The following is a 24,820-nucleotide window of genomic DNA, read 5'->3' on the forward strand; positions in this document are numbered from 1 at the left end:
AATCGTGCTAAAGCTGAAACTCCAGTACTTTGGCCACCTCATGCGAAGAGTTGACTCATTGGAAAAGACTCTGATGCTGGGAGGGATTGGGGGCAAGAGAAGGGGACGACAGAGGATGAGATGGCTGGATTGCATCACTGACTCGAAGGATGTGAGTCTGAGTGAACTCCGGGAGATGGTGATGGACAGGGAGGCCTGTCGGGCTGCGATTCATGGGGTCGCAAAGAGTCGGATACGACTGAGCGACTGAACTGAACTGAACTGAACTGAATGAGGAGAAACATGGCCTTTAAATTTTACATATTCTCTGATGTCTATTCCTCTATATTACTAGCCATAAAAATATGATCCGCTGAACCTGCTAGCATGAAATACCACAGAAATGAGAGAAAATAAGATTCCATTGCAGATGTACCTCAGAGATATTGCAGGTTCATTTCTGTACCACTGTAATAGAGCAAATAATGTGATCCAGTGAGTCATACACGTTTTCATTTTCCCAGTGCATATAAAAGTTATATTTACACTATACTTTAATCTGTTAAGAGTACAATAGCATTATGTTTAAAAAATGTACACACATAGTTAAAAGTACTTTATTGCTAAAAAATGCTAATCATCATCTGAGCCTCTAGCAGCTCATAGTAGTAAAACATCAAAAATTATTGATCACATATCATCATAACAAATATAATCATGAAAAAGTGAAATATTGTGAGAATTACCAAAATATGACACAGAGACATGAAGTGAGCAAAGGCTTTTGCAAAAGTGGCACAGATAGACTTCTTCAATATAGTGTTGCCACAAACCTTCGATTTATTAAAAAAAAGAAAAAAATGCAATCTGTGGAATGCAATAAAGCAAAGTGCAATGAAATGAGGTATGCCTGTGATTGAGTGCTTCACTCATCTCTGAACGCACCTGTTACACATCCTGGATTATAGTGTCCACGTTCACAAGGGTATAAGACCTTTCTTTCCTTTCCCAGTTATAAGTTACTTCATATCACTTAAAATATATATGTTTGAGGGTTATACCATGTGTCAAATTCTTAAGGAAGTATGAAGCATTTTTTAAAATATAATTGGGAGAATCAGTGAGCTATGATAAAATTGCTGAAATGTATTTAAAAACAGTTCCCCCAAAAGCTGTACATGAATGAGTGCATTAATCATCACTTCAGTATTAAGAACTTAAAAATGAAGAATCTGCTTTTTAAAATTACTAAGCCATCCCTGTAAGCATCCTCAGACTGACTCATTCCCCAATTTGTCTGGTTTCTTACGGAGCATGCCTAGACTACTCTCCATAGAGAAGAAAATGTTCTAGAATAAAGAATGATGAGTAGTAGCATCAATTAAGATTATTGAACTAAGAGATCAACAGCTCGTTAAGATAACAGTAGGTTAATAGCTCTTTAATATCCTTTGGAACTGAAAAATTTTAAATATTAAGTTGGAATTGAAATATTTGGGGAAATTTTTAGTATATTGTGTATCTTTGTGGGAGAAAGCTATACAAATACATGGAAACCAATTTTTTGTGACATTTAAAATATAAGACTGATGTTTTCTATGCAAATGTGGATTAATAAGGTATATGCAGTTATCAAAATTCATAACACTATAACTTGGAGTCTCTGCATTTCGCTATCTGTAAATTATACCACAATTTAAACAGATCCTCAAACTCTCAAGGTCATCAAAAACAAGGACAGTCTGACAACCTGTCACTGCCTAAGGAGACATGAGAATTAAATGTAATGTGATATCATGAATGGGATCTAAGAACAGAAAAAAAACAATTTGAATAATATTCCAATGAAGTATGTAGTTTAGTTTATAATAATACAGTAGTTTTGGTTCATTAGTTGTGACAAAAATACCTCATTAATGCAAGATGTTAACAATAGGGGAAACTGGGACTGAGAACAGGAAAGCTCTGCCACTTTTTGACAAGCCTAAACTATTCTAAAAATTTTTTTAACTTATTTTAAAAATAGAAAAAAGCAGGATAAGAAGGGGTAGGGAATGGATAATATGGCAGTCACCCAAGACTCTGCTGGAATGTCAAGAAAACAAAAATAACATTGGTATACATTATTTCAAGCAGTAAGTGTAAATTAGTCACAAAAAAGCAAGTGTTTTTATTTACTGGACATTAACATTGAAGAGATTACCCTTCTATCATATTTACTTTCCCATAATAAAACTGAAGATTATCATCATTACCATTATTGTTTTTAACTGGGCTAACCCATTAAAAAGGTTGCACACATAAAAACGGCAATGGACTGAATAACCAGTATAGCTTTTATTTTTGAAGTAGCAGATTCCTCATTGTAAATTATGTAGTGCCACTGTTCCGTCCTGTTTAACTCCACCACTCGAGTTACACACAGTCTTTATGTGGGTAAATAGAAAAATTCATTTCATGCCTGCCAAAAACGTTTTCTTCTCAGGTGTGTGTGTGTGTATAGAGAAATGGTGTGTGAAGAAAACTCGCTTACAATGCCGTCCACGTCTCTGATAAATATGTTTTTATGCTACAATCCATTATCATTATAATAAGAGCCTGTTGATCATCCTTTTAATACCCAGTGAGTCTTCCTCATTGATTGATATTGGTGCTAACCAGCCCTCAGGGCCGATGAACTGTGAAGCCGTGTCTTGTGTCGCCACATCTGGGCCGGGGTGCAGAGGTGAGGACCGCATCGGTACCCGTAGGATGTAGCAGGTACCTTCCTTTGTGGTGTGCATCTCCATTAGGAGCACCCCCTTGCAACGACAGATTTCTTTTTGCATTTAGCAGTTCTGGGACAGAGACTGGTGGAGAGCCCCAGAGCCGACGTAGACCGAGAGGAAGACGAGGAATACCCGGAGCAGGAAGAGGCTGGCTGCCGCGGCGGCCACAGCGAAGAGCTCCATTTGCAGCGTAGCCTCCAGCAGCCGGGACTCCGGGGCATCTGCGAGGCGCTGCGTTGCCATGGGAACGCGGCGGCGCCCGGGCGGAACCTAGCGTTTATTACCTGAGAATGGGGCGCGGGGACGCCGCGGCCCCTCCCCCCGATCCCGCACCCCGGCGGGTCGACGCGCATTCTCCCGGTCCCCGTCAGCTTTGCCGGGAAAGCTGAAATCAGACGCTGCGCGAAGGACTCTTTGCAAAAGCTTCAGCCTGCTGGCCGAGCCGGACGCCCCGGCTGGAGGCCCCTGCGGGATCGGCCCGCGCAGCCCTTGCTTTGTCGCCACTTCGGCTCGTCGCCCAGGCCCGGGGTGCGACGCGGGGCGCAGAGAGCCCCATTCGCTTCGCCGACGCCCTAGGACCACGCCAGGAGTAGGAACGCAGCGCGACGTCCCGCAGATGCAGACAGAACCCCGACGTGGGCATTTTTGCAGAACCATCCCAAAGCCAAGAGGCGTTGACTACTACTACTCGCCCCTCAGGCTCTCTAAGAGGAGGGAGGGAGCATAAAAGACATTTACCCCGAGTCCTAGTTATTGGAACATGTTTCTAACACCCTGGCTGTCCTAGTGGCTAGAAGCTTATTGCAGGAAGGTATTGTTTGCGTAATTAATTAATAGAAACAATAACTGGGCTCCTGAAACCCGCGCTGCCGGGTGCCGGGCGGAGGGCTGGACGGGAGGTGCTGGCCTGGCCGCTTCGGGAAGTACCGGCAGCGGTACCCGCGGGGCGCATCCATACCCAGGCTCACTCAACTTCCACGGTTTACTTAATTAGGAGAAACGCAGAAAGCGGACGAGCTCTATTTTACACACCGCACTTTCTCCTGTTGGGTCACTGGCGGAGCCCCTGTCTGCGGAGACATCCGGGCTCCATGCCTGGGGTTGAAAAATCCGCCTCCAGGGAGCGAAGGTCTTGTCGCTCCAGGGTATAAATATTAATAAGCTGAGAGGCCGGGGCATAATTATCTCTTTTTAATTGCAACTCAACCAAAAAATCCAGTCTCCTGCCACTCAGGCCCCACGAAGTCGGGAATGCTAGGTTTTGGTGTCAGGAGACTCCCTCGGTGCAAAGTCGTTCTTTGTATCCTCCGCCCAACATATAAACCATATGCTGCGCCTCTCGGCGTGTTAAAAGCACCCATGCAGAGATTTGAGCTGAAGGCCCTTCGCTCGCCTCATCCCCGGCCGCCTAGTGCGCCCTATTTGTCCCCCAGCTACCAGGGGACTTGGCCTCTATCCCCCCTCACCCTACCCCCGACCTCCTGCTACTTAAGCAATAGTGTGAAGAATTGAAAGAACTGGGGGCAGCTGCTCCAGGTTTGACCCGAAGGCACCTGTGGCGGCCTCGGCCCAGGTCCTGGGCGAGACCTGCGAGCTGCGGAAGGGCTCGGCTCCGCGGCGCCCGGGAGAGCAGTCCCAGCGTCCCGGGCGCTCCCGATCGTAGTCCCGGCCATCCGGTGCCCCGCCAGCCCGCTGCGCTCCTCCCTGTATCCCTAAGAAGCCGCACGCGCGGTGAAGCGGTGCAGGCCTGCTGAGGAGCCGCTGCTCTGTGGCTCAGCTAGCGCTCCCCAGGGTTGGAGGTTGGGGTGAATGCGTGGACTGGTACATGTTCCGTGCACACTCCCAGAGCGCCCCGGATGCTGAGAACTGCGCGAAGTTTCTGCGCGAAGCCCGGGAAGTCCAGCCCCTAGCTGGCTGCGCCCATTGCTCAGGCCTACAGGCGGCGAGCTCGCGGATGGCCGGGCCCTGGGAGTCGCCAAAAGGCGGGGGGTGAGGGCTCCCGCTTCCCGGCCCGCGGACTTCGACGGCGCAGCCCTACACTCAGGCCCGCGCCTCCCCTGAGTGTCCCCAGGGCTGGCAGAGCCGAAAGAAGGCCTCGTCATTCCCCAGGGGCGGGAACCATCAGCCGGGGAAGGCCCTGCGGAACCCAAGCGCCCAGGGCGCGGGAAGGAGCTCTACCGCGCTCCTCTCGGAAAAGCGGTGGAGGCCCGACACCCTGTCGCGAGGAGGCCCGGTCCGTCGGAGGCTCGAGGAGGTTTGGCCATCTGCGCGTCGACCTAATCAGTCATTCAGGTTTCTAAGGCACTATCGAAGGCCAAGAGGAGCTGCCTCGTTGTTTCTTGTCTTCTCATTGCCGCTTATTCGAATAGTTGTGTGCCAGCAAAGAGCTGCCCATGACAGAGGTGCTGTCCACTTCCTAGCGAGTTTATGAACATTTAAAATTATTAATGGTCATTTACTCGGTTCATTCCCACTTAAATTGCATCAAGAGGAAAGTTCAAAATGCAAAATAAGGATTTAGGTAAAACAACCGCAACAGTTAAGCTGCTGCTGCTAAGTCATGTCAGTGGTGTCCGACTCTGTGCGACCCCATAGACGGCAGCCCACCAGGCTCCCCCGTCCCTGGGATTCTCCAGGCAAGAACACTGGAGTGGGTTGCCATTTCCTTCAAGCTAGTACCCATTTTATTTTAATTAAAAATGCAAACCCATCGGGGAGGCCCAGTTAAAAGACACTCACTATTCAACCGGAAGTGTCGATTAGATTAGGGTGACCTCTGGTTGTCACCAAGTTTCGTGTCCACTGCAATGATAAAAAATAATAAGAGGTTGGATGCTTGTGCATGCTAAGTCTATTTGAAGAGTAGGCAGTTTCTCCAAGTCACTCCAGAGGCAAGATTGGGTTTTTGCTGATCAAATCAATTTCCTGTAGCAGGAACATGGGCTCCAGAGTCTACAGCAAGTGGTTAACTGAGGCTCGGAGTTGGGGAGGGTCCAGTTTTGGTGGTCAGGGCAGGGCATCAATGCTAGCACCATTAACACTGTGGTTTTGCATTTTCCCCTCTGCTTTCACCAGTTGGCACCCAGGTCACCTGTTTGGGAGAGTGACCCTGAGGGAGGAGGTAATGATGAGGGCACTGAGCTTCCAGACAAAGACGGGGCAGCAGTGGGCATCTGGACTGGCATGGATTTTTTTTTTTTATTATTCCTGCATCCAGCCAGTGTCGAGTTAAAAAAGACAGAGCTCTATGAAGACAGCATGCAGTTGGCCTTCTCTAAAGAGAAATTTGGCTTGAGTTTCCTGTTTAGAATCAGGCTTAGAGGTTGCAAGGAGTAACATTCATTCTGTTGAACTCTTCTTTCTGCCATGGTGGGTGGAGATAGGCAGTGGTGGCAGGTGGGCAGCTGTTAAGGGCCTCCTGTCCCTAGAGCCCAGGAAGCATCTGGAAATCTGATAGTAGCAGTATTTCTCTGATTGTCTTGAAAACTCTTTCATCTCCACCAAGAAGGGTTTCACCAGGCTTAGCTGGTTGTTGGGACATTGTTCCTTGCTAATGGAATCTCTCTCCTCTCTCACCCCTGCTCCCCTACCCGCCCCCCCACCCCACACACATCTGCCCTTTTTGTATTTTGTGTTAAACTTTGTAGCTTGCTAAAGATCAAAGTCATGTACCAACTTGTCTCTCTGAAACCCTACCCACAAATCTAAGTCCTCTCTGGCAGTACAAGTCTGGAAGAACTTTTTAAATTGTGCTGGCTCAGCCTTACCCGGTTCCTCCTGGGGTGATGCAACACTAGAGTGGGGCCCAGAACGCTGCTGGATCTGTCACCACCGGCTGAGCCACTCTGAGGTGCCAGACTGGACAAGAGCTCTGTGGCATGATCTTCCCTCAACCCCTGGAGCTTTGAGGGGAGTCACAATATAACACCTTCCTCTTTGTAGGGCTTTAGAGCCAATAATGTTCTTGCCACTTCCTTGTAACAACTTCTTGTTATTTGTAGTCACAAACGAAGGAGAGACTGAAGCCCAGGGAGGTTAAGCATTTAGGCCATGGCCATGGAGAGGATCGGGTTCTTGTGAGTCTGATCTTGGGCTCTTGCTACCAGACCTGTCACTTTGAAGTCAGCAATAGACACTGTGAACTCTAACCAGTATTTCGTCCTGGAATTGGAACTGGATCTCCTCTCTGGCAAACACAATTTGGCTTCAATATATCAGTATATTCTTGGTCTTCCCTGGTGGCTCAGCTGGTAAAGAATCTGCCTGCAATGCGGGAGACCTGGGTTTGATTCCTGGGTTGGGAAGATCCCCTGGAGAAGGGAATGGCAACCCACTCCAGTATTCTGGCCTGGAGAATTCCATGGACTGTATAGTCCATGGGGTTGCAAAGAGTCGGATATGGCTGAGCGACTTTCACTTTCACTTCTGTTTGGCAAACACACCATCTTATAAGTAGAGAATCTAGCAGGTTCCTCATAAGAACCAGGGTGCAGTCCAGGCACCAGTGCCAAAGACAAAGGGGATCCCGGCCTTTCACAGGATGTGGCCTTCCAGTTGGAAGACGTTCCCCAAGTAAGAAGAAGCCTCTTTTCACAAAGACAGGGGGTTTTGCCCAGGTGGTAATAAGTCCCCCCTTTTCTCCTCTTCCCTCCCCTCCACACTTGCTTGACTCAGTGGACACTAGGCCCAGCAGCTTGCCTTGTTCATCAGTGAAGGCCAAGGACTGGGACTTTTTTTTCTCCTCAGAAGCTGCAGGGTGTGATGTTTAATAGCATTAGACATTCAACAACCTCAGATCTTAATGTCTCCTGAATTTTATATACCTGGGCACACCCACCATTCCCAGTCCTGAACAGCCAATCTGATCTACAGCTTTCACCTGGTTAGGTTTCAAGAAAATGAGACTGGGATCTAAAAGAATTGAATTTTTCTCTTTTTTGCTTGGATTTTCAGATTTGCTACTTAGGATTCCTCATGTCCTCAGTCCACTGGCATGAAGAATACTGGCATGAGGTAGGAAGGTGTATTGGAAGAAAGAAAATAGCAGTCTTTGATGGATAGGGCTGAGGTTAACGAAGCATTTGAAGATGTTTGTAAAACTACTTATAAATGTATGAAAATTACAACTCAGCTGCTGTTCACCAAAGCAGTGAGTCAAATTACTTGGCAACTGTGTTAAGCACTTAACATGTACTGACTCTTCACCTCCACAACCACCCTACAGTCATGACTATGGCTCTACCCACTTTACAGGTGAGAAAACTGAGGCACAGAGTTGTTCTGTAACAGTGCTGGTAAAAGTTCAGAGTCGGGATCTGACTAAATCTTGTTCCCCTGTGAATTAATGCTGAGTCATCAATCAGACAGGTTTAGCTGGTTTCACAGAAGCTGTGGTCACTAATGCCAAGTGGCTTCATTTGGGAAGTGAATTCTTCACTCTCTTAGCAAGAATGCATTTTAAATTTTCTTTCTCCTCTTTCCTCCCTGCCCCTTCACCCTTGGAGCTGAGATTCCTGTGGCTGAGCCACAGGCTGAGGAAGGTGGCAAGTGGTTAAATGCGATGATTTGCCGCTATTCATTCCTCTTGTAACCTACGTCCCAAATGACTCTGAATCCAGCTGAGCCGAAGTGTTCAAAGAAAATACATGTTACCAGCCATCCAACATCCATGGTGCCTTGAGTCAGTAATGACAGTGCCTTTTACACAATTGCATGTATTTAGTCTACAAAGCATATTCACACACAGTCTCTCATTTTAGGTATTTCCTCTTGGCACTTGGGGCCTTATCTCGAAATATGGAATGCAAGGCTGGCTCCCTTGTTAGAAAGATCCCAGGCTGGGCCAGCTGCCCCAGATAGAACCCAGTGACTCACTGTGCCCTCTTGTGCCCTTGGAAGGAGAAAAATGTAAACATGCCTGCCAGCTTCACAATCGAAAGGAGGCAGTCTTACCCAGACACTTTTCCCCAGGGTTTTCCCTTCATGACACCTTGTACTATTTGTTCACATTTCAGTGCATTTCCTCTAAATTGTTCTCATCCTCTCCTGGGAAATCGGAGTTTAGAAACCCTTCCATCCATGAGCTAAACCTCAGCGTGGCACAAAGACGCTTTTTTGCCTCACCTTCTGTCCTAACAAATCCAAATCCTAAATTCAGCCAAGAGACTGAATTTAGGACATCGAGTGGATTTCTCTAGAAAGGGATGTGTGTGTGTGTGTTTTTTAATTTCAGACATCTTTTTTCTCTTTTGCTCTTTCTCTTTGGCAAGACAGAAAGTGGAATGGTCCACATGCAGGCTTCTTCCTGAGTAGAAGAATCAAGTGAGGTTCCCCTGTGTATATGCATTTGGCTACTGCATCTATTCTATTTGGACAACTTGTAGGATTCTGACCTCCCTCTGCCATTTTTGCAGGCCTGGGATGAGGGCAAGGTGAATGAGCTATGTGCCTTGTGCACAGAATTTCAGGAGATACCAAAAAACTCAGTGGTCAAGATAAATATTTTAACGCAATATTTAAAGAAAAATCAACATCAACACAAAAAAATCCACAATGAACAAATGATAAAAATTTTCAATAAAAACAGTATGATTGACATTTCCTTTTGCCTCAAGCTTCAGTCTGGCTTGTCACAGCACTGCCTTCTTATTTATCTTTCTCTTAAATCAGAGGAAATGAGAGCGGCAGCAGGGATAAAGCTAACTGAAATCGATGTAATAAAGCAGAGAAATGAGACGTGAACAGAATAAAACCAAACGTAAAATAATGCGTTGAAAAGAATAAAAAGAAAATGAAAAGGAATGCTTAGATTAATATACACACAGCTTTTTATCAATGCCAGTGAAAGATTTTCAGAGAAAATTATTTGACCCTCAAGCTATTGTTTCAGTGATTATTAAATGCTTTGCTGTAGTTCAAAACATTTTTAGACACGTGTATTTTCCCTAATCCTACAGACATTTTTTTTTTTTAAATAAAGTATTCTGTGCTTTTAGAGTGCTTTATTTTTCAGAGCACTTTTTTGGGGGCATATTATTTCATTTATTCTCACATAGAGTTAGATAGGGCATGTTATCTTTTCTCAGAAAAAATGAATAGGTAGGATTGGGAAGATAAGGAAAAGCTGTTTTCTGAGTGCCAGGCATGGTGCTACATTCTTTACATATGTTGTTTTATTTATCCTGATGTATGGATATGACCAGCTCCTTTTTACAGATCAATAAGCTGAAATCCAGGGGGACTGGTTAATTAACTAATAATATTCTCAGAATATTTATTTGCCAAAAAGCTTATGGTATCATATTCTCGTGCTTTTGGTTATTAGTATAATAAAATTTTTGAAAGACTAATTAGACCAAGAAGTTACCAATAACTCCAAACAATGTATAACTCCAGAAGTTTTTCTATGACTCTGTATTTAGTCAGAATACCTCTTAAGATTTTCTCTTTGCTTCTTCTGAATAACCTTATCTATATCTATGCCAGAGTGAGTCAACTTCTAAAGCCCTAGTTTAATAGAAATACAGAAATTCTCTTAAAAGTGGAAATATTTTGATCTAAGTAGATGTAAATGACTGGTTAGGAAAGTAATTTAGTATTTTTTCTTCTCTGCAAAGTACATTTGGTTGGTTTAATATGCTAAAATGAAAGTGAAGTGAAAGTGTTAAGTCATCTTCTCCAGGGGATCTTCCCGACCCAGGGATCAAACCCAGGTCTCCTGCATTGCAGGCAGATGCTTTAACCTCTGAGCCACCAGGGAAGCGCCTTAAAGTCATTAGTCACTTCCAACTCTGCGACCCCATGGATGGTAACCCACCAGGCTCCTCTGTCCATGGGATTTTCCAGGCAGGAAGACTGGAGTGGTTTGCCATTCCCTTCTCCAGGGGATCTTCCTGACCCAGGGATCAAACCTGGGTCTCCCGCATAGCAGGCAGATTACTGTCCGAGCCACCAGGGAAGCTCTAAGTATATGCCAAAGTGTAGAATTGTTCTCCTATGTGCCCTGATTGTAGTACATAGTTTAATTTTATAAATAGAAACATGACAACATTAAAATCATGTTTAGTTGACGGCAGAGCCTGGTGGGCTGCCATCTATGGGGTTGCACAGAGTCGGATACGACTGAAGCGACTTAGCAGTAGCAACCCTACCCTTATACATCTTTTTTATTTTTGAACACTGCATTCACATGAAGAATTTCAATAAGAGTAAACAATATTATTTTATATATTATTTAATATATTATTTTATAAACATCTCATGATTTCTATAGACTTCATACTAAGAAAATATGCACTTTAAAAATAAATATGAGGGACTTCCCTGGCTGTCCAGTGGTTAGGACTTCCACAGCAGGGGGCATGAGTTTGATTCCTAGACTAGAAATTAAGATCCTGAATCCCTCACAACATGGCCAACAAATAAATAAATAAAACCTATGATCCTTTAAAAAAAAGTTTATATGATATCACTTCAGGCTTACAGAAGCCTCGGAAGATAGGTTTTGTTAGTCTTCTTCCACAAACGTGGAATCTGAGGCAGCAGACACAGGAAGGGGCTGAGATAGGATTCAGAGTCAGCTTAGGACACCCTCCTCCAATGGGTGCTCAGTCACTGTGACAATCAGGCTGCCGGGCATCTATCTGTAGTCTTTTATTGATCAGTTTCCAGGGAAGAAAAGAATCCTTAAGGCTCTTCGTAGGCCCAGTCATATTGCTCTCTGAAGGGGTTGCAGGAGTGTATAATCCTTCCAGCAAAGAAGAAAGAGAACCACCCTCAACTTCACCTGGTTAACTTTGGATGTTGTTAATTACTTTAAAAAGATGCTCCCATGCAGGTGTAAAGTCAGACTGTGGGGTTGTTTTAATGTGTATTTCTTTGATTATAAAATGAGGGCAGAAATATTTTTGAAACATTTGCTAATTTGTCTTTCCTCTTGCATGTAAATTGTGGTTAATATACTTTGCCCATTTATTTACAGGGGTCAATTTTTTAAATGAACTTGAATGATGTTTTTTATTTTATCCATAATAATCCTCGTCTTTCAGAGGTGATTAAAATATTATCCAAGCCTGTGGCTGATTTTGTGATTTTTTTTTTTTTTTTTTGTAGACTACATTTAAAGAGAATAATTCCATGATTTAAATGATCAATTTTGCAGCACTGCCAGATGACTCGGTGGTGATTTGACTATACAGTAGTATTTATCAAAACTAATTGAAGTTGATCATTTGAAGATAATTAGGGGTGAGCTTCCTCAACTCTAACAGATTAAGCTCAAGCTTCGGGGGGAAATGAAACATACTTCTGCATTTTCTGTCCCTGAAATCAGAAGTTCTTAAATAGAATCATGTAACAAGTAAGCTTATGTAGCCTCTGTTTTTCTTTAAAGATAATAAACTTATATTTATTTTAATAGAAACCAGCATAGACATCTCTGATTTTTATGTTTTTTAGTTCTAAAAACATTTTAAAGCAAAGAACAGGAACAATATTTCATTTGGATCAACATGAGCAATCTGAAAGAGTAGATAGTATTAACACAGATTGAGTCCTCACTTCTCTCTCCCTGTACTTTCCCGAAATGGAAAATAAAAATTTTTTGTAATCTTACTAGGTAGTCAGACAGCCTCCGGGGACTACACATGACTGTTCTCCCCTAATCATAAAGGCTTTCTGAGGTGGAAATACCATGTATATCAGAGTTATTTTTCCTAGTTTAATATGATGTCTGCCTATATGCCTTAAATATGTGCATTTTAGCAAGCAACCTCTCTCCCCTCCCCCAACACTGAATCTTTTAAGACTCATTCATAGAGATTTTTAATTTTTCTTTCTTTTTTTTTTTTTAACAAATCTGCTCAAAGGTAGTTACTAGGGCCCAAGTACACACCCATGGGATGGAAAGAGGTGGCCTGACTAGAAGGTGTTACTCTTCCCTGCCAAATTCCCCCGCCCCCACTGCACACAAAGCCCCTGTTTTGTAAAGGTTCACCCCTGGATTATTCTCACTTCTCCAGAGTCCTGAAGAGTGACACTAACAACTGGGTTGTAACCAGGGCCAGCACCAGGAATGAATTATAATCCCTCTCTTCTTTCTTTTTAATATAGGAGAATCTGTATCTGTGGCCATCGTGAAAGGCTGGTTTTTTGTTGTTGTTTGCTGCCAATTAGGAAGGCAACACATCTAAGTATAAAAAGAAGTCAGGAAATAAAACGTTTCTAGAGCAGTGCCTGCACTTGGTGGGCCGTCTGGCAGTTCTGGCCCTTGACTTCATTGCCACCATTAACATTTGCCCAGCCACTCTTCCTTTCCAGAAAAGTGGCCAGAAGCAGGGGCCTCTCATTTCTCTTGGAGACCATCAGCTTTCATCAAAGCTCTGCCCCCAACAATGGGTTACATACTCTTAGAACATCTGAAGGGCTTTGCTGAGGCAAAGTTAAAAAAAAATTTCAAATGAGTTGGTACAGGTTATATTTTACTTCCAACAGATGCTACAAAATTGTTCAAAGCACAGTAGCTTCAGAAAACAGGATATCCTTGAACCATGAAGTTAATTTGACCCAGGTGGTGTCCAAAATACCAAGGAATCATACTGAGACGGGTTCACTGTCAGTGTTCCTTGATCCCACCCCCTCTCATTCTGATACGCTGCACTCTACCATCTATTTATCCTTTGGCTTTCCTTTTTCAATTTTGACATCACTACAGGTACTTTTCTTTTTGAAATGTGTCAGTGAGCCAACTGTATACCTAAGGCTTGAAATGCCTCCTTAAAAATCTCAACATGCACCTATCAAAGCAGCTTACAAAGCCCTTTTTTGAGAAATAGGAGTTGGAAACTGTGTCCTCTGGTGGATGGTACATCTTCCTTTTAAAGAAAGCCAATTTACTTTCAACCAATGGATTGTTTATATTTTTTTAAAAAAACTCACCTAATCTTCTTCCTATGTGAAGAGAGAGGTAGCCATTTATTGTAAAGACCCAGAAAAACCCAATGAGAGGGTCTTCCTTGGCGAAAGACCATTTTCCAATGCAGGGGCTGTGGGTTTGATCCCTGGTCAGGGACCTAAGATCCACATGCCTCTCGACCAAAAAACCAAGACAGAAAACAGAAACAATATTGTAATAAATTTAATACATTAAAAAAAAAAAAAAAAAACCAATGAGAGGATAAAGGGAGTAACTCATAATTCTTCAGGTTTGAATTTGGCAGCCAAATACTTATTTCAATATAGTTGTTGCATTCTAGATTCTTATGCTCATCAGCAGTGCTTGGCAATTTGGGTAGAAGACCAGAACTATTTACTTCTCTGAGGTCAAGTATTAGATAAGAGCATTTTCTGTCACAGGTGCTCTTCAAAACAAGCTCAGGTGTCACTGGGATATGAAAGTGAGTGGCACGTTGATCTAATTGTTAGTAGCTTTTAATGGAATGCAAGGACCTTCGTTTCATGAGTTCAGTCACTCATTCAGTAAACATTTAGTACATGCCTGTTGCACACCCTCACTGAAAGAAACACCTGACATAGATACTAGAGGAATCAAACCATGCCATTGTGGCTGCAATTTCGTTATTAAGTAAAATGCAATTTTATTAAGTATTCTGAACACTCTGTCCAGCTAAGTGTTATGACCCTGATTTTAAACACCAGAGAGCTGGCTCAGAGAGCTGAGCCTTGCATGGCTTATCTGTCTCAAGCTGGTAGCAGTGGAGCCAGGGTTGGTCCCACTTGGCCTAAATCCAGGTTTGAACCTGAAATCCCTTTAGGTCTCTGACAAGTTCTCGTTCAAAAGAATACTGAGAATGAAATAAAGGTAAGACGGTTGAAATTGGGGAAGTCAAGGCAAGTGTCAACTAAAGTCACTTGATGGCCTTTCCTGTCTCTGACTGAGGCTGTGGATCTATTTTTAGATCATATTATTCCATACTGTTGTTGCCTGTTTCCTTACTAAGCCATCACTCTTTAATTTAAAATTGTAGTAAGTGTATTTTTCTAGGCCTCTGGTCATCAGTCCCCACTGGTCTCTAAAACCTTGCAGCTTCCCAGGGCTCAAAGAAACCTGACCCACCTCCTCTAGGGAGCCCTCCTGGATCACCCAGGCTTTCTCCACATGCTCCTCCTGAACTATTTTCCCCTTCATGACCAGGGCAGGCCCTCTCTCCTCCACTGCTTTTGTATTCTTTCTGGTTCCTAATAAATATTTGCTGAATGTAGGAACACCACTTACTGTTTTTGAGCAACCACAAAGGTGAAAAGGGCTGAATGTGTGTCAAGTTCCCTGAAAAAAGCAAGACCTTGGCAGGTGGGAAGGATCTACCAAAAATCACTGTTAGTTCGTTAATCCCCCAAAGGGGCTGGTCCAATGGAAGCAGAGTCCATGGTTCATAAAGACTGGATAAATGTTTTATATGGAAAATAAATTAGCAAATTCACGGTCAAATTCCAAATAGCCAGCAAGCATGGAAAGTCAAAGTTTAACTTCCTTAAAAAAAACCTGTCACCAGTAGCCAGATGACAGAGCCTGTCAGAAAAACCATGTGTCACTTTGGAAACAGATTGCTAACTGACACACGGCATTCTTTCCCGGGCCCATCCCTGCAGACTGGAAGAAGAGTGAAATCTTGCAACACCATTTGTCATTTGACTGTACAAAAGTTTCCCTTTAATTTTGAGGGTATTTTGAAGTTACATAGATTTCCACCTATGAGAAGGAGTGTCTGTCATGAGAGTCTTTTATGGGAAGTAAAATATATTTGAGAATTAACTCCGATTACATCATTTCATGTAATTTGGGGTTTGGCTCATGGCAGACATGTTATGAGTCAGCTAAGGCAGATGCGGCTCATTTCTTTGTCATACAGACTTCCCAAATCTGGCCCTAAGTGCTAAGCATATCATCATTTAATCAACCTAATGGGGAAGTAAGAATTGCCAGGCTAAAAATATGTCAAAATATTCCAAGAGACTGATAGAACAGTGATGAGAGAAAGAAAAGAGTATGCTGGTGGAATAAATGAACCTTGCTCACAACCCATCTGTTTAAGAACAGGCGTTTATTTGTTCGTTTGCCAGGTGCGGTGGTAGGTGTGGAAGAAACAACATGAAGTTGACAGAACTGCCATTCCCAAGAAAGTGGTGGTGAGCAGAGCGTGCCCTGCATTGTTAGAAGCATTGTGATGAATGTAAATGCCCCACGGCCCTCGAAGGATTCCCCGAATTCACTTCTGGAAAGTCAAACTTCCTCAGGTCCCCCATTCATGACATCTTACACTTAAAAATCACACACAAATAGAATACTGATCCTCTTAATGCCGAAGAGACGGGACCTGGTGTCTCAGGGCAGGCCTATTTACTAAGCACAGCCCTACATTTTTTTTTTTTTTTTTTGCTCAAAAGAAACATCAGCTTACTATGGCTCATGGGTGAAATTCAAGCATGACAAATGTCCAATTTAAAAATAAAGCCTTACTAATACAAAAGGCGTGACAGAAAGAATACAGGCATTAGAGGCTGACAGATCCAGGCTCCAATCCTTCTTCAGTTGCATGGTAGAGGGTGGGTTTCTCAGCCGGGCACACAGTAATTGGTAGCTAATGCTATGGATGATTATAAATATCAGTCATGAAAGCACTTAATTTGTAGGAACAACTGCCCCCAAAAGGAAAAGGCTCAAACTGCTCTGACGGTGTGACTGGGGCTCTTGGGGAAGCAATCAGCACTAAGAGTGACTTGGAAGAAAGGATTTATGATGGGAATTAGCTGATTGCTGTCCATGAGGTGGGCAGGGATGGCAATAGGGAAGATGATCTGGAGGCAAATGGAGGAGAGTGGGGACTGACTGGAATCCACAGGGTTCTGGAATCTGCATTTTCTCTCACTGAATGAAACCTTGAGTCCCAGGAGGCCTGCAGAGGAGCTGGTACCGAGGACCCAGGTCTCAGGAATGAGGCAGGAGTGGCTGGAGCTCAGTGGGAGCTGCAGAGGCCGCAGGCCAGGGGCTGCTCCACCCCGACGGGTGAGCCAGCAGGTCATGGGCAGGCGTTGCAGCACCCCTGCTGTCCTGTCCTGACCTTCAGCATGTCCTGCCACCTCCCTTCTGCTTCCAAATCCAGTGCAAATTTCTCCTGGCTGAATCTCCCTGGGAACCTTTCTGGGCAGAGCGCTTAGAGGAACAGTTTCAGCTTAATTCAGTGACGCAAAACAAACCTCTCCAGCTGGGAAATGTGCACTGCCCTGCAGCTTCAGAACAGGCTTCTCTGCCTCTCTCCGGTTTCCTGTCCCTCCTCACTCTGCCCCTACCCCACCCAACCCTTCACACTTTCACAGATCTCTGTGGAGGACTCACATTGTTCCAGGCACTACATTAGATTCAGAGGATAAGATCGTGAGAGAAAACAGCCGTGATATCTACCCTCGTGACTCGTACATCGACAGAGTGAGAGACATTAATTAAATAACCACACACATAAGTGTAAATTTTCAACATGGTAGCGCCAAGGAAGCCAGGTGGCTCAGTGGTAAAGAATCCGCCTGCTAATGCAGGAGATATAAGAGATAAGGGTTCGATCCCTGGGTCCAGAAGATCCCTTGGAGGAGGAAATGGCAATCCACTCCAGTATTCTTGCCTGGGAAATCCCATGGACAGAGGGGCTTGGAGGGCTCCAGCCCTTGGGGTCACCAAGAGTTGTACACAACTGAGCACGCATGAGGCAAATGCCATGGAAGAAAGGGTATCTGGTCTCTTGAAAAAGCACAAAGGGAGGATTTCACCTAACCTTGAAAACCTGGTGATTAGAGTATCACTTCTCTAAAATCTCCAGATGTATCTAGAAGCATTGGTAATGCTATTGGTTTTCATTGACTCCTAAGGTGAGTCTCAGACCATCACCATCACTGATACACAACTGTCACAGTGGACCAGAATGAGGGAGGCCAAATTATATTAAAATCTGGAGAGATTTCTCCAAGCTGTGTTATTTGACAAGCTAATTTTTTAGGAAATTCCAGTTCATGTACTGACAGAACACTGAGTCACAGATAAGGGGACTGGAATGAAAATTTCATGTGGTGCTCCCCCTCGTCCCAGGTTGCTTACCCAGAATGCCAGTAGAACATCCCATTGACTGAGTCCTTTTCCAACAGTAAGACATGGTACCACTTAGATTTTCTATAAATGCGGCTTCTCCTTTGGTAAATGCAAAATTTAAATATGCTCCAACTGTTTGAAAATGGTGACTTACTTTTTCCAAGGTAGCATCCAAGTACTGACATAATATGTCAGCAGCTTCTTTTTCTTGTTCTCTATCTGCAGCAGCAGCCAGGGTCCTTGCCACATGATAGGTGCTCAGTAAGCATCCTGATATTGTCAGGCTGCTATCACAAATACCATATTCCTGGTGACTTATGAACAACAGGAGTTTATTTCTTACACTTTTGGAGGCTGGCAAGTCCAAGATCAAGGTGTTGGCAGATTTGGTGTCTGCTGAGAGCCCACTTCCAGGTTCTTACTGTAACCTAATTAGGAGGAAGGGGTGAGGAAGCTTTCTGGGGTCTCTAAGGGCACTAAACCCATCCATGAGGGCTCCACCCTCATGACCTAATCATTCCTAAAGACCTCACCTTCAAATACCATCACAGTGGGGATTAGGTTTCAATATATGAATTTTAGCTGAGATACAAGCATTCAGTCCACAGCAGTAAGTATTAGTTGAATGAATGACTCCATCAAAATGATTGGTTAGATGTCAAGATCTGCTTGGCAACTTAGATTGCTAAACTGTAGCAAGTATTTCACCTTCTCCCAACAGTAGAAGATTATAAAAGGTTTTATGGGACTTCCCTGGTAGTCCAGTCATTAAGACTCTGAGCTCCCAATGCAGGGGTCATGGGTTCTATTCCTGACTGGGGAACTAAGATCCCACATGCCTCGAGGTGTAGCTGATAAAAAGAGTATAAAAGGTTTCATATTTGAGTCAGCGTAGTGTTAGTCTCTCAGTTGTGTCCAACTCTTTGGGACTCTGTGGACTATAGCCCATAGACTCCTTTGTCCATGGAATTTTCCAGGCAAGAATACTGGAGTGGGTTGCCATTCCCTTCTCCAGGGGAATCAAATCCAGGTCTCCTGCATTGCAGGCAGATTCTCTACAGTCTGAGCCACCAGGGAAGCCCATATTTGAATCAGGATTTGCCCAGATTAAGGTGTTTCTGTGCCCCTGATTACTAATTTGTCTTTGACCTTCAGCTCTGTAATGACCTTTGGGTTCTCCAGACCTGGGTGGGAAGAGTTGTCTGGTGTTGACTCACTCCTTAGTCACCATCTCTGACTCTTGTAAGCCCCCCAACCCACCTTGTCCCTGTGGTTTGCTCTGTACTCAGTTTGCACAGATTCAGCTTTCTGTTTCTTGATTTTTGTTTTATGTCTGATTTTACTGCCACTGCCCATTGCCCACTTGACCACAGTTGCCAAACCTCCAGCATATGAGGACCAGTATGCCAGCTGAGGGCCAGCAGGCTGAAATGCCACGTGAGTAGGTTGCCCGATGTCCACAAGGCAGCTGCCAGCATGCTGGGTGCTGCCAAATGGTGCTATCACAGACATCCCAGGAGTGATTTTCCAGAGCTCCACTGTCTAGGTGTAGAGTGAGTGATGGGGCTAGTCCTAGTCCTTAACATTCCTTTGAAATTTGATGCTGCCAAGTCACTTCAGTTGTGTCCAACTCTGTGCGACCCCATAGACGGCAGTCCACCAGGCTCCCCGTCCCTGGGATTCTCCAGGCAAGAACACTGGAGTGGGTTGCCATTTCCTTCTCCAATGCATCAAAGTGAAAAGTGAAAGTGAAGTCATTCAGTCGTGTCCAACTCCTAGCGACCCCATGGACTGCAGCCTACCAGGCTCCTCCATCCATGGGATTTTCCAGGCAAGAGTACTGGAGTGGGATGCCATTGCCTTCTCCAGAAATTTGATGCTAGTCTCATCTTTTTGGTAATATTTTTGCTTTAAAAAGAGAACTTTTCTGAGTATAAAAGGAAAACATGCTCATTATAGATAATTCTGCCACAAGGTAGGAGCCTTGCCTTTTGGTGTATGTGTTGCCGAAGCCACAGGGACCAGTTCCTTCCTAGTGGAGGGCACTGCACACAGCCCCAGCACTAGACATTACAGTCCCCGATGCTGCCAGAGCATGTTCCTGGAGCACAAATCTCATCTTGTTACTCAGGGCTTAGGTCAGCTGGTTCTTGAAAGGAGGACTTGGGCAAAGTTCTGCTCAGTAGCTCACAGATACCTCAGTAGAAGTAGGGTGAAGGCCCAGGGGCTGGAGCAGGAGTCAATCCCCATGAGAAAACAAATGGTAACCTCTGCATCATTGGATTTAAACAAATAAATATTTATTTATTTATTTATTATTTTTGGCTACGCTAGGTCTTCATTGCTGCTCAGGCTTTTTCTCTAGTTGTGGCAAGTGAGGGCTGCTCTCCAACTGTGGTACATGGGCTTTTCATTGTGGTGGCTTCTCTTGTTGCAGAGCACAGGCTCTCGGGTGCATAGGCTTCAGTAGCTGCGGCACATGGGCTCAGCAGTTGCGGCTCCCAGGCTCTATGACACCAGCCGAAAAATTGTGTCACATGGACTTAGTTGCTCTGAGGCATGTGGGATCCTCCCGGACCAGAGATCAAACCCGCAGATCTCCCTGCATCAGCAGGCAGATTCCTTACCACTGGACCACCAGAGAAGCCCCGTCATTGCATTTTTGATCTGTCCTCACAGGACACAGGCTTCCTCTCCCAACTTGCATATTCTCAGGGAACAACCACCTTCACATCTCACACTAAGAAATCCCCACCTGAAAGTCCCATGTGTGGAAGGTTCTATGATGACTCCTCCCACCTTGTAAAGCAGTGTGGGCTTTATTGCTTGTTCAGACATCTGGAAACAGTGCCTGGCTGGTGTGACTGAGGGACCAGAGCTGCCAGCCAGAGCAGCATATTCTCTCATTCTGACGGCTGTCACCATTGCCTTTTGTTTATAAACTGTTAGAGCAATTAGAAAACGCTGTAAATTCAAATCAACTGGAGAGGAGTCCTAGTCTGGGCAGGGGTTCAGAGTCCTTGCGTGGAACCCTTCGTCCAGAGGGGCCTCATCTGGTCCTTGTAGTTTCCAAGCCAGGCAGTCCAGCCTCAAGCCTGGACCTGGGTTTCCTGGCAAGTCTGTCCTTTTCTCAACGTCACTAGCTCAGCTTCCCTCTCTCTCCCCGCTCTGGCCTCACTCAATGGAAAACAGCTGGCCAATCTCCTTCTCTGCCTTGAAGGTGGTTATTGAAGTGCTTTCGCATTTTCCCTCTGCAGCCTGTAGCACTTCGTCACTTACTGGGCATCTGAGGTTCCGTGTCAGCATGAAAACTCATTACCTGCCTGCCTGGTTCTGCTGGCTCAGCTCCTTCTTGGAAGCAGGTGGCATTTCCATAATGAATATATTAAAAAGAAAGAAAGAAAACATTCCTGGTTTGTTGTTAGACTGGTTTCTTATTAGACACCCAGTCCTCATTCGAGGTAAGTATATTCTTAAACCATATGAAGGAATTTCCTAGGTAGAAAACAGTTTTCCTTGTAAGACTGTCACAGACAGAGATTGAAAAGATGTCCGCTGCAGGATTAATTAGGCAACTAAGGGATATGTAAACGTTGCTTAGTTATGCAGAGGCAGAGGCATTTCTTTTTCCTGGATGTAAAGAGCTGCATTGCAGAGACCTGTACCTTTCTTCCCACCCCCAGCCGTTGGCAGTGCTGGGGAAGGGTGTGCGTGAATAGTGATGGCCAGTAACTCAGGAAAACACCACCAGCAATTAGTGGTATAGGAGTGATCATGGCAACACAAGGGCCTGGCAGAGATGTCTGAGGGGTTTAGGGTGAAGAAAGAGCATTTCCAAATGTGGTCTCCAAATTAAAATATTGATTTCAATGCCTTTCAATTAATCGCTATTACTTCCCTTGGGTCAGAAAGAGGATAGATTAAGAGCGAAAGGAGTACAGAGGATGGAGGAGAAGTGAGGAGAGAGAGAAAGGATAAAAGGACTCAGACATTTACAAAGTAAATGAAAAATTGCCTGGTGAAGTTAGACCAGGCCTGCAAGGTCTCTGACTGCTGGGAAACTCCAGTTCGTACCAGGTCATTTAGGTTGTTAAATCAACTGTCATTGGATAGGAAAGAAAGAGCTGTTTAAATTTTGGCAGCTTGATAGACTTTTAAAAAACCTCTTTGGCAAGGTTGATTTTAACATAAATCTTGAGCAGACAGAACATGTAAAACACCACTCAGGCCATTACAGTTATGTTAAAGTTTTATTTTCTCCTGCCAGTGGGATCTCTCTCTCTGCTGATATTATACGTGTCTGCCAAAACCATATAAAAGTCATTCATGGAGAAAAGTTTCCAGTGCCAGCAGCCAATCCAGTCCTTTCCTGAATCTGAAGACTGGCCTGGGGACTGGAAGGAAATAGATGTTAGGAAAGATGCTGAGTGAGGAAACCTTGAAGGGAAGATGAATACATGCAGTGTCTAGTGGTCCCAGCCTCGGGGAAGGATGGCTCTTCAGTGCATCACAGCTAAAGCTGAAAAGAGACAGAGTTGTTTGTGGTGTTTCTCAGTGATGTTTATCTCCTCTGTCAGGCGTTGCTTTCTGCCAACTAGAAAAAGTTGCTTAAAAAACCCAACCCAGGTCAACCCTGCAGTTTGCAATAATCAATACATACATTTGCACTTTCCCCACTTTTCTGCCTACACCAGTCTTTCTGTTTCTCCTCCTTTTAAAATCAGGAATTATAGAGAGGGTCATAAGGAAAAAAGGTTGGTCTGTGGACGGAGAAGCCTGGTAGGCTGCAGTCCTGGGTCGCACAGAGTCGGACACGACTGAAGCGACTTAGCAGTGGCAGCAGCAGCATAGTAAGTAATGGCTTTGATGAGACACATACACACAGATGCTTCCTGTGGCATTTAGAGTAACACAAACTTGCCTTGAGCTGACAGTTGTATTTTTATACTGTGACGTGGGCCATATATTCAGGACCGTGGAGACAGATAAGAATTCTGAAGTTCCCTCGTGATTACCCTTCGAAAGGAAGCCTTTGTTTAGCTCGTGGCAGTATTCACAGGACAATGGACTGCCAGTGATATATGTAAATGTGTCCTTTTCCCATTACTGAAAATGACCTTTATGATTAGATTGGAATAGCAACATCAATTCCTGGGTTACTATGACTTATTGGCTTAAAGAGAGGGAGAAAGTTCACCTACAAGATGTAAAAACTCAGAATCAGAGCCATCAAATTCTAAATTCTAACCTTCTATTGTAGCCCCAGGATTCTTGAGTGGCTGGAGACTATTCACGCATACCCTTCCCCAGCACTGCCAGTGGGTGGAGGTGGGAAGAAAGGTACAGGTCTTCTGTGTCTTGTTTGTTCTTTGCAAATCAGGGGGAACCACCTTTCCAGGGGGTGTTAGGAGCCTTTATTAAGAGTTTCAAGTAAAAGTCAGAAGAGCTGGCTTAAGTACTATCATGACATATCAGATCCCCCTACATATCAGGACCCTTTTCAGATTATTTCTGAAATCAGTCCCAGTGCCACAGGCTGATTCAGGCCAGATGTAGAAACATGCATGTCAATAGTTGGCAGTCCCATTGCAGTTAAATGCAAAAAATGCTAGAATGTGGGACTTCTGTCGTGGTTCAGTGGTTAAGACTCATCTACTGCAAGAGATATGTGTTCTATCCCTGATTGGAGAACTAAGATCACACATGCCATGTGGTGTGGCCAAAAAAACAAAATCGAGAAGGTGATTTTCCTGAAGGAGTTGTATGGCCTCACCAAGCACCTTGCCCCTCACCTCCAGTCATCCCCAACCCGTCTTTCCTCTCACATCAGGGCAATGGACTCAGCGGTAAACATCACCACTCTTTCCATACTCATCATGCTTTATTTGCCCTATGATGGCATGTTACATTTTTGAAATGCCTTAAAATGACTTGACCAGTTTCTCCAACTAACTTAAAGATACAAAGTAGAGCCAGTGTGTGTTGACAAGCACCTGCAGTCCTGGCAAAGCAAGGGGAGATGAATGTGGATGCATTTTTTCTGATTAAAAAAAATTAAAAAATAGTGTTATCATTTAGAGAAGGAAGCATCAGCTGCTGTTAGAAAGAGGAGATTCCTGACAAAGTTTAAAAAAAAATAAGTAAAGACAAGGTTTGTAACTGTGTGAACATTTATACAGGTTACACTTACTATTTGCAAATAAAGAGCTATGTTAAAGCTCTACTAAAGCGTACTCATCAAAAGAAGTTGCCCTCACCTTGTTAAAACATTGTTCTGTGTGAAAGAGACATCTGGCTGGGTTTCACATCCACAGGGTGAAAACATGGTTAAGTATTTAATTGCTTAGAAGGTAATCCTATTATTTCAGATTTTCTTCATAATGAATTCTTTTTTTCCCCTAATTTGAGGATTTATGAAGGGAAAGTGAAATTCTCTGGTAAATTTATTTTTGAAAAGGTACTTGAAAGAGTTGTAATATCTAAGCAGCCTCTGTCTCAGGAACAGGCTCTGAGCAGCAGGGTGATGATTGGGTACCAGAGGGTGAATGTATGAGACCCACGTGACAGTCAAATGAGGTGATGTCTGCCTTTGGTTCTGAGCATGAAATCACCATAAAAACAAGACTTTTGAGAAGCGGGGCATAAATGAACACTTTGTTTCATTAAAGCCTTCATATGTCTCGAAGAAAGTCATGCGTTTGAGGACAGGTCTCAGTCCTGAGTGTTTAACAGTCAATTTGTGCACCTATGAGAAGTTTGGGGAAAACAAATTGTAAAATTGGCTTTATTTTACAATTTCTGGCACAAATGACTGGACCAGCAGGTGAATGGAAACAGAGGAGAAGGAGAAAAGGACAAATGGGTCAGTGGAGGTGTTGGGTGGATCAAGGAATTATCGGCACCCCAGAGCTCCTGGGGCGTGATGCAGGTATCAGTAGGGATTTGTTTTCCTGGATGGGATGGATGGAGTGAAAGCTTTTGT

The 24,820-nt window shown here is 44.2% G+C and overlaps 1 long non-coding RNA gene across 1 annotated transcript in view; it reads left to right on the top strand.

Annotated features, from left to right (window-relative positions):
* LOC112449268 (uncharacterized) overlaps window positions 1-16,885 on the top strand; it is a 58,613-nt gene extending 41,728 nt beyond the window's left edge. Inside the window, exon 3 of the long non-coding RNA XR_009496852.1 lies at window positions 15,825-16,885. This is a non-coding gene — a long non-coding RNA (uncharacterized lncRNA). The remainder of the gene's footprint in view (window positions 1-15,824) is intronic.
* The last annotated feature ends 7,935 nt before the right edge of the window (window positions 16,886-24,820 follow it).

This window comes from Bos taurus, chromosome 13 (assembly GCF_002263795.3).
Source record: "Bos taurus isolate L1 Dominette 01449 registration number 42190680 breed Hereford chromosome 13, ARS-UCD2.0, whole genome shotgun sequence".
Classification (NCBI taxonomy): domain Eukaryota; kingdom Metazoa; phylum Chordata; class Mammalia; order Artiodactyla; family Bovidae; genus Bos; species Bos taurus.